Genomic DNA, 15,017 nt, shown 5'->3' on the forward strand with positions numbered 1-15,017 from the left:
CATAGAAACACATGATTTTTTTTAAAGAAAAAGGGGAATTTTCAAAGAAAAGAAAACACAAAACAAAATATAAATATAAATAAAACAAAAAAGTAAAAAAGTAAAAAAGAATCAGAAACTAGTAAATAAGAAACCGGTACAGGAACTTTCTAAGAGCTTCCCGATTCAGCAACCTTCTAGCAGGTTCCCAAAAGTGTACAACAAAAACTGAAATCCCTAAGCTAAGCTAGCTACATGGGCAGGCCCACCCAAAGCGTTGGCCTAGCGCCTGCGCAAATGGCAGCCTTTTTGACCTAGCTCTGTCCCTCAAAAAAAAAGGACCTAGATCTTCAGAGATGTATTATCGCTTGTGATGCCAAAACAGGTGCTCAAGGGTCTAGAGAGTAGCAGCAGAGGGTATGGACAGATCATCCCTGAAATTAAAGCATGAGCTAACAATCTTACAAGTAACTTCATCTTCGAAGCGAAGGCGACAAATGAAGAAGCCCATAGTTTAGTAAAAAAAATGCTTTCTTTAAATAGGAGTCGCCACATGTGGCTCATTCAACCCCATGACCAAACATTTATCCCAATCATTTTGAATTTGCTGAATAAAGTTTGGTTTTATCCCTAAAAAAAACAAACACACAGCTTTAGGAAGGTTTCACAATATCTCGGCTATTTTTTCTTCTTCAATTTTTCTCTACCCATTTGCTTTCAATTTTCTCAATTTTAAAAATTGAAAAAAAGTGATGAATATTTTTTCTATTTTAGAATTACTTTAAAAGTTAAGGAACTTTCTAGATTTCCTTTTAAAAAATTAGTGAATATCGTGAAAGATTAAAAGCATAAGAAAGCATGACATTTTTTTTAAGATCATGAAAAATATTATTTTTTACATTAATTAAACAAAACATTTTATTCAAAAGTGGATAACACTTTTTAATATGTGAACTTTTTACGATGTTGGATGAAAACCTTACCGGGTTACATAGTCTGAAATATTTGTGGGTGAAGACTGGATTAAAGAAACTAGGAATTTTGCTTCTTGGTTGGGATCACTAATCTTGACCGGGCCTATTCAATTTTGTATTTAGTGTTTTTCTATGGTTGTTACTTTTTCTAATGTCTCGCTTGTTCAATGTTTTGACAAAAAGGTGCGATAGGGTACTCTAAAAAGGGAGCGCCATCAAGGTTACTGGTGCTTCTCCTCCGCCTCCCATTTGATCCCTCTTATCTCCTTTTCCTCCTTTTCCATGTATATGATTGATTTCGTCCATATTCAGCCCCATTTCCTATGAAAACAAAATAAAGACAAGATTTTGGAATCCTTTTGCATTCATTAGTCATTAGTGTCAATATCGCAGCGGATATCTTGGTTTTATGAAATAAACCAATTTAAACCCAAGTATGATGAGCGTAAAAACAACACTCATTAGGCTAGTATAGTAGCAGACAACTATTCTTTGGGGTGAATGAGGTGTAGTCATAGAACCCCAATGCTTTTGTCTTAATACTTATTCTTAATAATAGGTAATCATGTGCGACAGTTAGGACCATTGGTTGGACAACTATCTTTTGAAGTAGGTCACGCACCAGTCAAGACATACTTTTGAACACATCTCCACTTCCTCGCATAGCAAGCACATCCTAGTGGTTGTCTTACATAACTATGTTTATCACCACGATGAGATCTCACACTCAAATATAAGATTGTGAGAGTAAGACTTCATACCCATGTCTATTGTCATATTAGTGTTTACACCCCAAAAGATATTAAAATTCCGCTTAAAAACCTGGAATTTATTTTGATAACAATAACTTCTTTGACTCCATGTTGTCGTGCACATCTTCTCATGGGTTTGATAACCCAGGGATACTCCTTGAGCAAAAGTTACGGGAACCTTCTGGTAAACCGTGTCCCCTAGAAATGCAAGCCATCGAACTACAAAATCTTCACCATAATATCAAGGGAAGATTCTAACTTAGCGAAAAACAAACTAGTAAAAGCAACAGGACACAATAACATAAAACACATCAGATTCAAATAATCGGCTAGGTGAGGACACAAACCTCTCTAGTTTCGTCGCACTGCCACAAAGACAAGACTAAATTTATTCGCAAAAGGCACCATGACCACTAGATGCTGATGAAGACTACCAATATCTTGAAGATCTGAGGTCCCCAGTCTCTCAGCGCCAGCATCTGGAGGCAAGGAGACAAAAATAATCTTGTGCAACCACTGCTAGTAGTCCTTCTCGTATGTGAAGGCTCTTCTCATCCGATACTCAGACTCCCAAACGTCTATGTGGAAGTTGCATGCACCTAACTATTTCACCTGTTAGTCCAAATTGACAGAAAGAAGCCAAAAATATATTTCAACACTCACTCTCACGTATAGGCTCTTTTAGTCCTTAGGCATGGGCCGCACATACATTTTCCAATATTGTGATGGCATGGTCTTGAATTTAAAACCTCTTGGCTTCAATATCGTGCACCCTCCGTATCGAAATATAAGAGGTTTTTGTAGTTCAAATTGAACTACAAAAACGTCTTATATTTTTGTTACATTCATGTTCTGTCCTTACACTTGAAGCTGGGGAGACAGCCGGACATTATATTTCAACATTGTGGTCTGCGCGTAACTAGCTGCACACGGCAATTCAGTGAGAAAACAAAATGCTGATTGGGATCTGTCGAATCAGCACATACTGAAGGATGAGCACTGCATAGTGTCGCTCATGCGTGGCCGGCCATAGTGTACATTTTGATTAATTTGTTCGTGCATTCCCCTAAAAAAAGATTAATTTGTTCGTGCGCGGTAGTGCTACTCCACTGGTTTGTCGATCGTATGAACGCGGCCTAGCTTGAGAAGACGGAAGGATTTACATGCAATGCAAGCTGGGGATGCATGAGACAGTTTTCCCGAGTACGAACGGACTGCTGTTAATTGGATTGCATGAGCGCGCCGCCTCGTAATTACCATGAGGACTGCTGTTGATTGGATATGGAATACGAATGGCGCCCGAACATTTATCATGGGAACTGCAAACGATCGTGGTGAGACCAAGCGACCTCGCACATTCTGTCGATCCAGCCAATCTATATATAGGACCTACGTAGGGCACGCACGAGCATACCCATCTACACCTCGTACACCATCGCCATGGCAGAGAATCGTTCGGAGGGCACCATGGCGGCTGAGTGGTCATCGTGCATCCACAGGAATTTCGTGCGCTCCGTCGGCGACTTGCTGTCCGCCACGAATGACAGGGACATGAGGGCCGTCTGCGGCAACCTGAGCGCCGCCATCGCCAAGCCGCCTCCACTAGGCCTGGGCGGCGACCACCGTTTCCTGGAGCGCGAGTGGGTCATGCTCGACGAGGAGAAGCCCGCGGATGGCGTCGACGGCCGCCTCTTCCTTCACGTCTCTACTGGGCGCTTCCTCCGCCTCCCAATGCCGCTGCTCGACTACGGGCACTACATCCTGGTCGGTGCCTCCGATGGTCTCCTCGTCCTTGGCGAGCCCGAGGGCTTGCACCCAGCTTGTCTCCTCAACCCTTTCACCGGAGACATGATCCCCTTCACCGCACCTATTCCACAGGAAAGCAAGGTGCTCACTGCCGTGGCCGGCTCTAGCTCTAGCCCGACTCTTCTCTTCTCGTTTGAAGACCGCTACAACGGCTGCAATGACGTCGTTTACTGTGCTGATGCCACAAGCCCGCTCAGCGAGGTACAGTTCGAAGGCGACAACGACAACGAGTTCCTCCTTAAAAGCCTACTGTCCTACGCTGGCCACTTCTACATGGTCGACTGGTATGGACGGATATTCAAGGTCGTGGGCACGACGCCGCATTATCGCGGTGAGGTGATAGCCAAGACATTTGGTGACGACCGTTTCTCCTTTCTTGTAGAGTCTGCTGGGGAACTGCACCTTGTTAGTCGTGGGCACACAATGGATAGTCGAAATCTCGTGGAAGTTTTCAGGATCAACATTGAGCGGAAATTGCTAGATCCTGTGACTCACATTGGCAGCAGGGCGCTCTTTCTCGGTGTCAGGTGTCTATCCGTTGATGCTGATAAGCTGCCATCCGTCGACAGCAACTGCATATACTATGTCGATCAGCCATGCTATGGTTATGGATGTAACAGTGTCAACAGGTATGATCTCAGCAATAGCGTGGTAGAGAGGTTCTCTTGCGTGTTTGATGATCGTGAACGCATCCGTCCTTTCAGCATTGTTCAGAGGCTCCTCAGTTACTGCGAGGGGGATGAGGTTCCTGACATAAAGGTTCAAGTTGAACGTCTCTGACAGTGGTTCTAAGTAACGGTTATGCTAATAGTTGCATGTGTCTGTTGCATGCCAGCCTCTATGTTTCATTGTGTTATGTCTGAGTTGTGAGATGAGGCATGCTCTCGTTGGGGCCGTATTGTAAGAATTTTATATTAATGATGGAATATTTGCATTAATTTATAATCTGTTACCAGCTGTTGTTTTCCATTTGCCTTGCTGTCATGTTAGGGTAGTGTTGCTCCACGGAACATATATGAAAATGAATTAAGCACATGGCCCATTCTTCTGGCTTCTTTGATGAATGTTACAAAATACAAGAGCAATTGGGAATTGTTGCATTACAAACCTCTATTGATTTTTCTCGCAAAAAAAACCCTCTCTGTTGATTTATGGAACTTGTTTAAAATGCCATGAAATATTTAGTGGTGTAAGTGAATTACCATCACAGTTTTAACAATTCTAAACTTGCATTGATTTATTAAAGACAAACTGTATGGTGAATTCTATTTTGTATATTTGAATTTTTACAGTAATTACACCATGCAACAGCAATTCGTGCCCCTTGCCCCGTTTAGCAAAAGTTGTACTTCTAGTATTTTACACTTAGACACTCCTTCGCAGCAGTGCCAAAGCTTCTCAGGGCTAACCTCGGCCGTACCTCTCCTCGGCCCACAAGAAAACATGTGTATTTTTTTTTTTTTGCCTTTTTGTCCATTAGTACTGGGCTCATTTGCCCACTAAATATCAGTCAAATCAATTTTTTTGTGCCCCCATAAATTTGGACCGAGCTCCGCGGCCGTGCCGATGCTAGCTGGCTTTGCCGGACACAGTGCCTCATGCGGCGACGAGGGCAGTTGGGAGAGCGAGGTCACCTGCTTGTCCGCACCATGGCAGGAGCGTCGGCGCGTGATGGAGTGACCAACGGCATTCGGGCGCCTAGGCGGAGCGAGCCGACGAATGGAGCAACGCGACGCGTTGTTTGCCGTGCATCCTACTGCAGTGGCCTTGAGGTGTTTCTGCAGCCGAACAATGTTCCTTCATGTGTGTTGAGTTTGCTGTATCAGGTATGGTTTGGTTTGGACTTGAGCCTTGATGCGTTCAATCAAAACCAGATCATACCAACCATGTCATTTGTTAAAGTAAATGGCCACGCACTAGTGCTTACTTGGTGTAGTTAAGCGAATTAAGAAGACTGCCAGATGTAGACACAGGCAGAGAGCCTTGCTATGCAGCATACTTAATTGATATTAAGGCTGGTCATAGTGGGAGCAGCATAGGTACTCCCTCCGGTCCGGTGTGTTGGGCTCACTAGAATGAGCAGCGCGACCAAGTCAGACGATGAGTGGCTACAAACGATTTCTTTGTTCAATAGTTTTCTCCAATCAGCAATTAAGTGGGAACTATGCAGGTAATTAACCTACTAGTAGAATGCCAGTGAATATATGTTTTGCTGGTTGTATATATAAACATAATGCATGTCAAATTCTGTGTTTTCTATTTGCTTTCGTGTTTCAAGGATAGTGTCCATGAAGTTTATTCAAGAGCGTGATAATATATTCAACTTATTCTTGAAAGTGGACGGGAAAGCTTCCGTCATAATATCCATCACATTAGACCTTTGTCCTGGAGAAGTGTGGCACCCCGGCTCAGAGAAAGCGGAACGCCCCGTATTCCAGCCCAGAGATCGAGGAGAAGTCTTCTATAATACGACACTGCTTGACATAGAACAAATCAGCTCTTATTATAAGGATAATAATACAAGGGTCTGATGTTACAAAGAAGCACATCAGCACGATGACACTATGCTGCGATACTACACTTGCTCTATGCTAGCAGCGGAACAACTCGTAGCAGCGGAATATTTCTAGCAGCGGAACAACGACGAAGTTGGTGAACTCCACTCCGCAGGAACTCTGGCTGGGACACGGTCTAGCTCACACGCACGGTAACCTTGACAAGCAATCAATCAATCATTGCATCACCTGCAATCTGGCATGACACGCCAGGTCAGTACATTGAATGTACTCGCAAGCTCACAACAACCAAAAGCAGCAAGGCAAGACAACAACATAGCATTAAGCATGTTAATGAAATTAATAGCTACCATGATGAGAAAGCAACTACTAAGCATGATATGGAAGTACTCCAGTACTGATAAACCACCATCTCAGATCTCAATAACCATCTCACTCTTGGCTATCCGGCCAAGCAATATACCATCTAGATCACCTCATGATCTACCTGATCACCTCTGATCAAAACATTCACATGATCACCTCGTGACCACATCACAAACTGAATGATCATCCTCAAGATCATCCAACATCATCATCAACATCCTGCCAAACTGTTACTGCTCACAATATATGAACATATAATTCACCTATAAGTCATTCCGTCATGTGAGTGTTGATTGAACGGTGTGACCTAGTACGAACTTGTGCCCATGACCAAGGACACGGCTATCGATAGATTAAACACACACACACACACTCTGCAGAGGTAGCGCACTTTATTCACACCACGGAACCCATGGCCTGGCACTCCCATTCGGGTGGACCAACGACGTTCCAACAAAACCGACCTACTGCCATAACACTCTCCCGACCACTCCAACCAACACCCCGTTTGGGTTCAGTCCTGGGTGGCCCCGTGCCTACCAAAGCATCAATGGCCACCGTCGTGGCAAAACAAAATCGGTCCCAAACGGGGACAAAAAGGCGCCTAACAACAACTACGGGCACACAAGGTTATGGCTGCTTACCGGGCTAGGGTGCCGCACGCCCATAACCTTCCCTCATTGGAGGCACCAGCGAGAGACATGACAATAGACCGCATTAGGGCCTACCCATAAAAGGCAAATGTGGTTGCACTAGACAAAGCCCGTTTCAGTGGCACCTGACCAACTTAATGACGAAATTTATCCCCAAAATATAGCAGTGATAACTGATACTCCGATATCATCTACCAACCTGTAATCCAAGTCACAGCAATATCCAACAACTAATCCAAAGCATACTAGCGTCACATCAAAATACTCCGGGGATAGCGTAACACTATTAGCATGATGAATTCCAGATCGATAATACTACTAATCCAATAGCAGGAACAACCTATCCAGCTAAGATCCACATGCAAGCATCATCTACTAAATCATACTCCAAAACATAATATCAACTAGCATCATGATGAAAATAATTCTAGCCACTAATAATCCAAAGGCAGCATGTCATTCAAAGTAATACTCCAAAATAATACCAGATACCAACATGAAAATAGTTATAACATGGGCCACTAATAATCCAATGGCAACATGTCATCCTCATAAGCTGCAAAATATTAGTACTAGAACTCCAAGCAATATCATGGCAATAGCAAGATTGAAACATTTCCAAGAAATGCCATGAACAAGATCACACATAGCTAATGCAAAATTTTAAATAAGTTTAAATAAGTAAACCATGTCAATGCATTTCAATCATGGAAATGGAGGGTGTAGCTTGCCTGGGGTGAAGGAATTCATCGGGAAGAAGTGCGAGAAACTTGCGGAACAAATCGTCGAAAAACGTTCTCTCTCGGAGGGGGCTGAATAAGGGCAAGGGCATAATGGTCATTTTCAGAATGTTGTCACATGGTGAAAATGATACCAACAGAACGAGCTCGACGAAACGAAGAAATGGGCTTTGGAATCACCTCATTTGGAGTTGTGAGCAAAAAGTTATGACCAGAGCAGTGCCAGGGACCAATCTGTAAAAAATATATGCACAAACAGTGAGTGGAAAAACATAAAACACATTTGAAGGAATACACCTTCGCTGCAGAGAAAACGTATTCGGGCTAAGAACTGCGCCAGCGTACGTTTTCGCGAACAGAGCTCAAAAGTCGTCTCCACTTATCCACGTCATCAGCACCTGGTCAACGCGGGCTGAGGCTGACACGCGGGGCCCACGGGGAGAAGGGAGCCCACCTGGCCTCTGTCTTCTTCTTCCTCGCCCTGCTCCCGCACGGGACAGAGGAGGCAGGGAAGGGCGCGTCACCCGTGACAGGCCAGCCGGCTCCGGCCGTCTCCGGCGAGAGCGAAGCCACCGGCGGGCTCGGGAGGCCACACCACCTCCATTCAGAGAGGAAGAGGGCGCCGGAGAGAGTTGGGCGGCCGCGGCTTTGAGACAATAGAGGACGGGGCGGCGGCGGCTATTCGTGGGGTGGCGGCCAAACGTGGCTCCAGCGATGAGGCGAGTAGGTGAGGATGGTTGCTGGAGTGCGGTGGTCGTTCTGGTGGAGTGGAGGGGGCGAGAGAAGCTCGGCAGAGTGCCAATTTAGGTGCCGAGGCGGCGGCCATGGCGGCAATGGTGGTTGTGGAGAGCTCCAGATGCTCGGGGAATAGTCTAGGGGGGTAGAGGAGTGAGGCAGGGGCGATGGTGAGCTCGGGAGCGATTGGGGACGGCTATATATAGCCGGACAGGGGAGGCCGTGGCCGAGTGCCACCACGCGAGCTCGGCCAGAGCTCTGGCGAGGCTCAGCGAGCACGGGCGGGCACGGGAACACGACGAGGAGGAGCGAACGAAGGTCACGGAGCAGCAGGAGCCAAGGGGAGCAGAGGAAGAAGAGACGAGTGCCATTAATGCCTTGTCGGCAACTGTTCGCCCGTGGGCGCGCGGCGGCAAGCGTCGGTGAGGAAGCTTCCGGAGGAGGGGAGGGGTCCAGGGGAACGGCGACGACGAGATGAAGACGCTGGGCATGCTCACGCGCGCGAAGCCGATGAGAGGAAGAGAGGCCGAAGCACAAGCGACGCCCTGGACGCGGCCACTGCGCACAAAGCGCGTAAATGGACATGCGAGCTACGCGGTCACCATGAGACAGTGCACAGGGAGGTCACGAGAGGATTGCAAACTATGTCTGAGGTGAAGTCCTTCCAAGATACATCATTTATGACGTTGTGGCTTGATTTGAGGCACTGTGGTTAAGTTGGAACTAAGCTCAGAAGTTTGCTGCATCTAACTTGGCAGAGCACTACTGATCAACAGGAAAGGGATTGGAGCTATGGTGTTGTCTGGGATTGGAGCTAGAGGTTTTGAGGATAAATGGACCAAGGCTTAATATAGTTGCTTTGCAACTGACCAAAATGGTCCAGAAAATGGATCAAGATGATACACTCAAATGGTGTGGCCACTTGAGCTGAAATTGGGTATATCATGATGATTTGATCATAAGAATATGCTGTAAAAATTTCATACGAAATGGATAGGCCAAAGTGGTACTTGTTTCACAAACATCCTCACTGTCCAGAAACTTGGAATAATTTTGGAGAAATATTGGCTTGATGAAATGGTCCCAAATTTGGTGGAGAGATGTTATCTCTACTCCTAATGAAGCAGTTGGTGAATAGTCCACACGGTTTATTTTCGCTGGTTTATTTTCGTCATCCCCCCACCATTTTTTTTCGTCATCATCCCATCTCTGCCAAAAAACCTTTGCGAAAAAAACCCTCCAGCCCCGAGCAGATCGATCTCCCCCGCCGACCAGACCTTCGCACGCTCGATCTCACGCCCGATCCACCCCTACTCCCCCTCCCCGGCCGATCCACCCCTACGCCCCCTCCGCGGCCGATCCATCCCGGTGCCGCGGTCGATCCAAACCTACGCCGTCTCTATTGCAGGAGGCGGCTATCTGCTGTGGGATCGGCCGAGGTGACGGGGCCGCGATCCCGATTAAGATACGCCGGCGATCACGACCCCGATCCCACGGCGACCCCCTTCTGGACACGCACAGGGTCTCAACAGGCGCTGCTCCCCTTTCAGTAGTAAGTAATGCAAGTTCATACACAATAGTTATTACACAAGGTCATACAGAATCATATCAGGAGGCGGCGACTTGAAGGACGTGGACTGGGAGACCGGGCCGCGATCCCGTCTACGAGACGCCCAGGATCGCACGGCGATCCGCTTCTGGACGCCCCCAGAATCCAACTTCTGTTGTACGTATTGCAAGTTTATAATCAATAATCGCTCACTACCTATGTTGAAAACATACATACATAATCTATAATGACTATCTTTGCTGTAGCATGATAGGCCAAACAAACGTTCTGAAACTGCATATTTGAGTTGGTTGCTTCTACTTACTTGTGTTGGTCAATGTCGGCAATCTTAGTGTACATATACATTAAGCACACGTCTTCCTTTCCTGGAGCATTTTCTGAAATTTGCAACATAATCGCTTAGGACCTGTTTACGCAAGTTGCTGTACATTTTCATGACCCATTCCAGCAAGATCCGGTTACTGTACATGTTTGCATAACTGAGAGTGTTGCTTTTACTTACTTTGATTGCTGGGTGTGTTGCTTGTTCTTCTAACTTTGCACGGGCCAAGAAGCAGCCTTTCCAGTAAGCATACTCCATTACATCAAACAATTTAGGGGCTGGAAGTACTATTCCCTCAGAACATGACTGTTTACAGAAAACCTCCCAATAAGGAGACCAGGACTGTTGTATACCTGCTACAACGGAAGGAAACATAACAAAATAAGATCATGAAGATGGGAGACAACTTCAGTTCACAAGCGATTGTTAATATTATGAAAACTTTGCTTGTAGGTATGTATGGGGAATCCACAAAGCAAATCGTCAGGTGTACCTAGAGGTAAATGTTGGACTATAAAACTTGCTATACATGTCAAGCTATATCCCGATTGTGATTTCCTATAATGACGTTGTTGCAGATAATTTTGATGCGACAAATGATGGTGAGAACTACCTGAGTACCCCATTTATGACAGTTGGATCGTCAATTTACCATGATTCCTCCACTATTTATTTATGGAGTTGATCTCGCTTACTTGTATGAACGACACTCAGATGGATTGACACTTGAACCGACTGGACAACCGGTTGTTCCGCATAATGAACAAGTGAGTACTGAAGGTGTAGAATATCAGATGGATGGGACAAACGTTGTTGATAATCACCCTATTAGTCCAGGTACGAGGCTGTGCGGAGAGAGTACTCATAATTTTATTCTATTAAGTTCGTGACTTCAATCTAAGTTACATGTATGAACCGGGCTTCAGGCCAGTCCATACCTGGACAGACCGCAGACCCGGTTGTTCCGCAACCCTATGAATATTATCTGGAGGTGGCCTCTTGGCAATTACTGCAGTCTTCGTTACTTCATCTGACATTTGTCCACTTGATCCATGCTCAACCTCATGAAGTCTACAAAATATTCATAGTACCATAATTGTATCAGTGAAGTAGTGCATATATCAAGCAATGATCTTGGAGTCTCATGGATCTGGCAATTCATAGGTACATATGGAAAATTCAAAAAGCAAGCCAACTCAAGATACAAAGGTGGCAGGTTTGCCTACAGGTACATGTTCCGCTATCAGATTTAGCTGTACCATGGCTAACATCATGCCCTGCTCATAGTGTGTATACATGATGTGTTGCAGGCCATTCCTTGGGGGCAAATGTTGATGAATACAACACAGATAATATACCCTTAGCTGACAAACTTGACTATAGTTACTCATTGGGTCCAGGTTTAATTCTGTGCAAATATCGTCAACATACTTTTGGTATAGAATCATCGGTTTTGTATATTCTCTATCATACCTTACAGACTACGAGGGGGGCAACAACACATCAGATGGGTCAAGTGATGCTTCGTTGACGGCTCCCAGTGAACTCACACTCGCTCCCGGGGATATCACAAAGTTGATCAACCTTACAATGCGATGTCAGGTATTCTTATACTATGTGTATTACATCCTATTGTTGGACAGATTCAGTAAACTGGCAGGTGTGGTCCAGTCTCCTTTGTACATAATGATGCTTTGTTTTTTTTTTTTCATTTTGTTATTTTTACATGATGCAGACAACCCAGCAAACTCATTCATGCAAAATGGTGCTTCCTTGCTGGCTCCCAGTAATCTCACACTCCTCTATGCCAGCAATGTACGGGACAGTTCAAATGGTATTACCCGTCCGTCTTTGATGTGAAGTAATTAGTCCTTACGGGGGTTCATCTTCATATATATAGTCAGCTTATGGCTATTATGTTGTTCCAGTAGCTCTAGAATCTTCCCATGTCGATATGGGAAACCAGGTCGGGCGTAATGCTCTAGCTCGTGAATGTTCAGTGTCTATACCAACAACCGAGCACTAGACAACAGGAGTTGTGATGAATGACCGCAAAAACGGCTTCACCGAAGAAAAGAGAGAGCAGATAAAAGCCCGGAGGCGAGCTGCTTATCGGAAGAAAAAGGAAGAGGGTACGCTCATGAAAATCAGCCTTTCGCTAGACATACTTCTTGCTTTTATAATTAATACGTTTCATACTTTTCATGCCAGATACGTTTTAAGGTACTGCTGATACAATTCATGATGATGGAGAACATAACAACACCTCATCAATAGAAAAAAGGGACATTATAAACACGCGGAGAAGGGCAGCTTATAAGGAGAAAAAAAGAAAAGGAAGATGCTCCGATTATGTACCATCATAAGAACAAAGGGATAAGATAGACGCTAAACGACGGGCAACGTACCACAGAAGAAAAAAGGTAAAACAAGCCCTGATCATACATATTCTTTACTCCACTTATTATGTGCATTTTGACTTTTATTAAGTATACAAAATGTTCGTTAATTCAGTTAAGAAATAAATTGACATCGTGGTATGGGTCGGTAATACCCAAAAAAATAACTAAATCAGAGGAAATTCCCCTCTTTAATAGTACAGATCTCAGACTAATGTTAGAATTTTTTTTGAACTATTCCAGACTAAACTTGTATGAACAGTATGTACATGTCATGCTTTTTAATTTGTGTTCCAGACTTTCTAATTACGTATATGATGCTTTCATACACTTATATAGACCCAAATTGTTTAGAATATTATCCTTGATATTTCGCATCTGTCAGATAGTACAAGGCATGAATCACAAAGTAAAGCTTACAGTCAAAAAAATGTGAAGCTTGGCAAGGCATGGTGCTCAAATATGTGTACCTCAAAGCTTAATTTTGTTCGCCTGCATCAATCATCCAGTTCTGGTCTGACTTCATTTTGCAAGGTTAGTGTGAGCAATATTTGCTTTCCACACTATATTACGAACTTCTCTCCATTTTACGGTTACCTGCAAAACTAACCAAATTAAACAGGGCCATCTGAATATAAGTACAAATTAGATAAGTCAGGAGACAGTAACAGGAATGTCCAGCTTCATAATAGAGCAAGCAAAATTCAAAATATTTTCTTGTGGCCAAATTAAATCTAAATGTACACGCGCAAGACATCTTGACCACATAGTGTATAATAACTAAATTAGGTGGTTCAGCTGAAGATATGAGACATTTTTAGCTCAGAGAGTAAACGGCTATAGAATTTTACAGAAAAAAACTACATACTACTCCCTCTAACAAAATATGAGACATTTTTTGCATTCCCGGCAGCTCCCAAATCTCTGTAAGAGTACAATTCTGCCCTCACCATTGTCCAACTCCCAAATCAGTTTGAATTTGAACCTCGCCGTCGGCAGCACCTCGTGCCTCGCCCAGCAACTCACGCCTCGCCCGGTGCTTGCCGCTCCAGGTGCTCACCACCTCCTTGCCCGCTCCTTGCCCCGACACTGCTTGACCAGGCCCAACAAATCAGTTATGTTTATTTTAGCAGCAGTACACTGATTGTCAAACTGTGTACACTATGCAACAGTACAGTTCATACCAATCAGTGCTACTCCTTTCAGTTACAGAGGCCATCCTGACTGTACTGCAAAACCTAGATTGAGGAGACGCAGTACTGTAAGTGCTAGAGTAACTGTCTTACAGCTAATCAGAGGCAACCGCTTCTTCAGGAGCTGCATCATTGTTCATATCTCATCGTTCCTCCATCTGCAACACGCATCCCTACTCCCATCTGCATCCCATCAAGAATCACAACCATATCCCATCCACACAAGAATCACAACGAACTATACTCCTAATCAAGAATCCACCCCACGCAGCCAGTACGGGGAAGATGCACACCTTGTGGGTCTTGCTATCGAGCGTAGAGCGTGGTAGGCGATTGGGAATTCGGGATTCCGGTGCGGGCTCAATCTCGGGTGTCGTCGAGATAGAGGGGGGACTCCGGCTTAGAGAACCCATGGGGGACGGTAGCGTCCAGTACGGGCGCTCCTGTTTGCAGATAGAGGGCAACGAGGAGCGCTGGCGTTTGTCACAGCTGGTGTCGAGTAGGACAAGGCCGCCGTGCACGCGCTCCTCCTCGACCTTGGAGCACGCAAGACGCAGCACGGGGGAGAGGGAAAGGCGACACGGGCGAGAGGGAGAGAAGGCGGAGAAGCCATAACGGGAGGGAGGCGGCGACGCCGGTGAGAGGGAGGTGACAACACAAATCGTCAGAGGAGAGCTAGGAATTTGGTGGAGGGGAATGACCAAACGAGAGTGTGACGGGAACGAGAGTGTGGTGCAGAGAGAGTGAGAGGTAAGAGAGCATTTTACGGCTTCGGCGTTGTGAGGCTATATTTGGGAAGTAAAAAAAATTGTTAGGTGACAGAAAAATTGAGGCCATGTTCGGCTAATCCCCTCGGCACAGGGGGACCGAAGGGGATTGGGGAGGTTTGAGGGGAATTTTGACTTGCAAGGGATTTAGTACCATTCAATCCCTTTTCAAACCTCTTCAAACCCTGCCTAACTGAACAAGGCTGCATGGGTCTCAAAAAATGTCTTATATTTTTTATATTTTG

The sequence above is a fragment of the Triticum aestivum genome, chromosome 3B (genome assembly GCF_018294505.1).
Source record: "Triticum aestivum cultivar Chinese Spring chromosome 3B, IWGSC CS RefSeq v2.1, whole genome shotgun sequence".
In the NCBI taxonomy this organism is placed as follows: Eukaryota; Viridiplantae; Streptophyta; class Magnoliopsida; order Poales; family Poaceae; genus Triticum; species Triticum aestivum.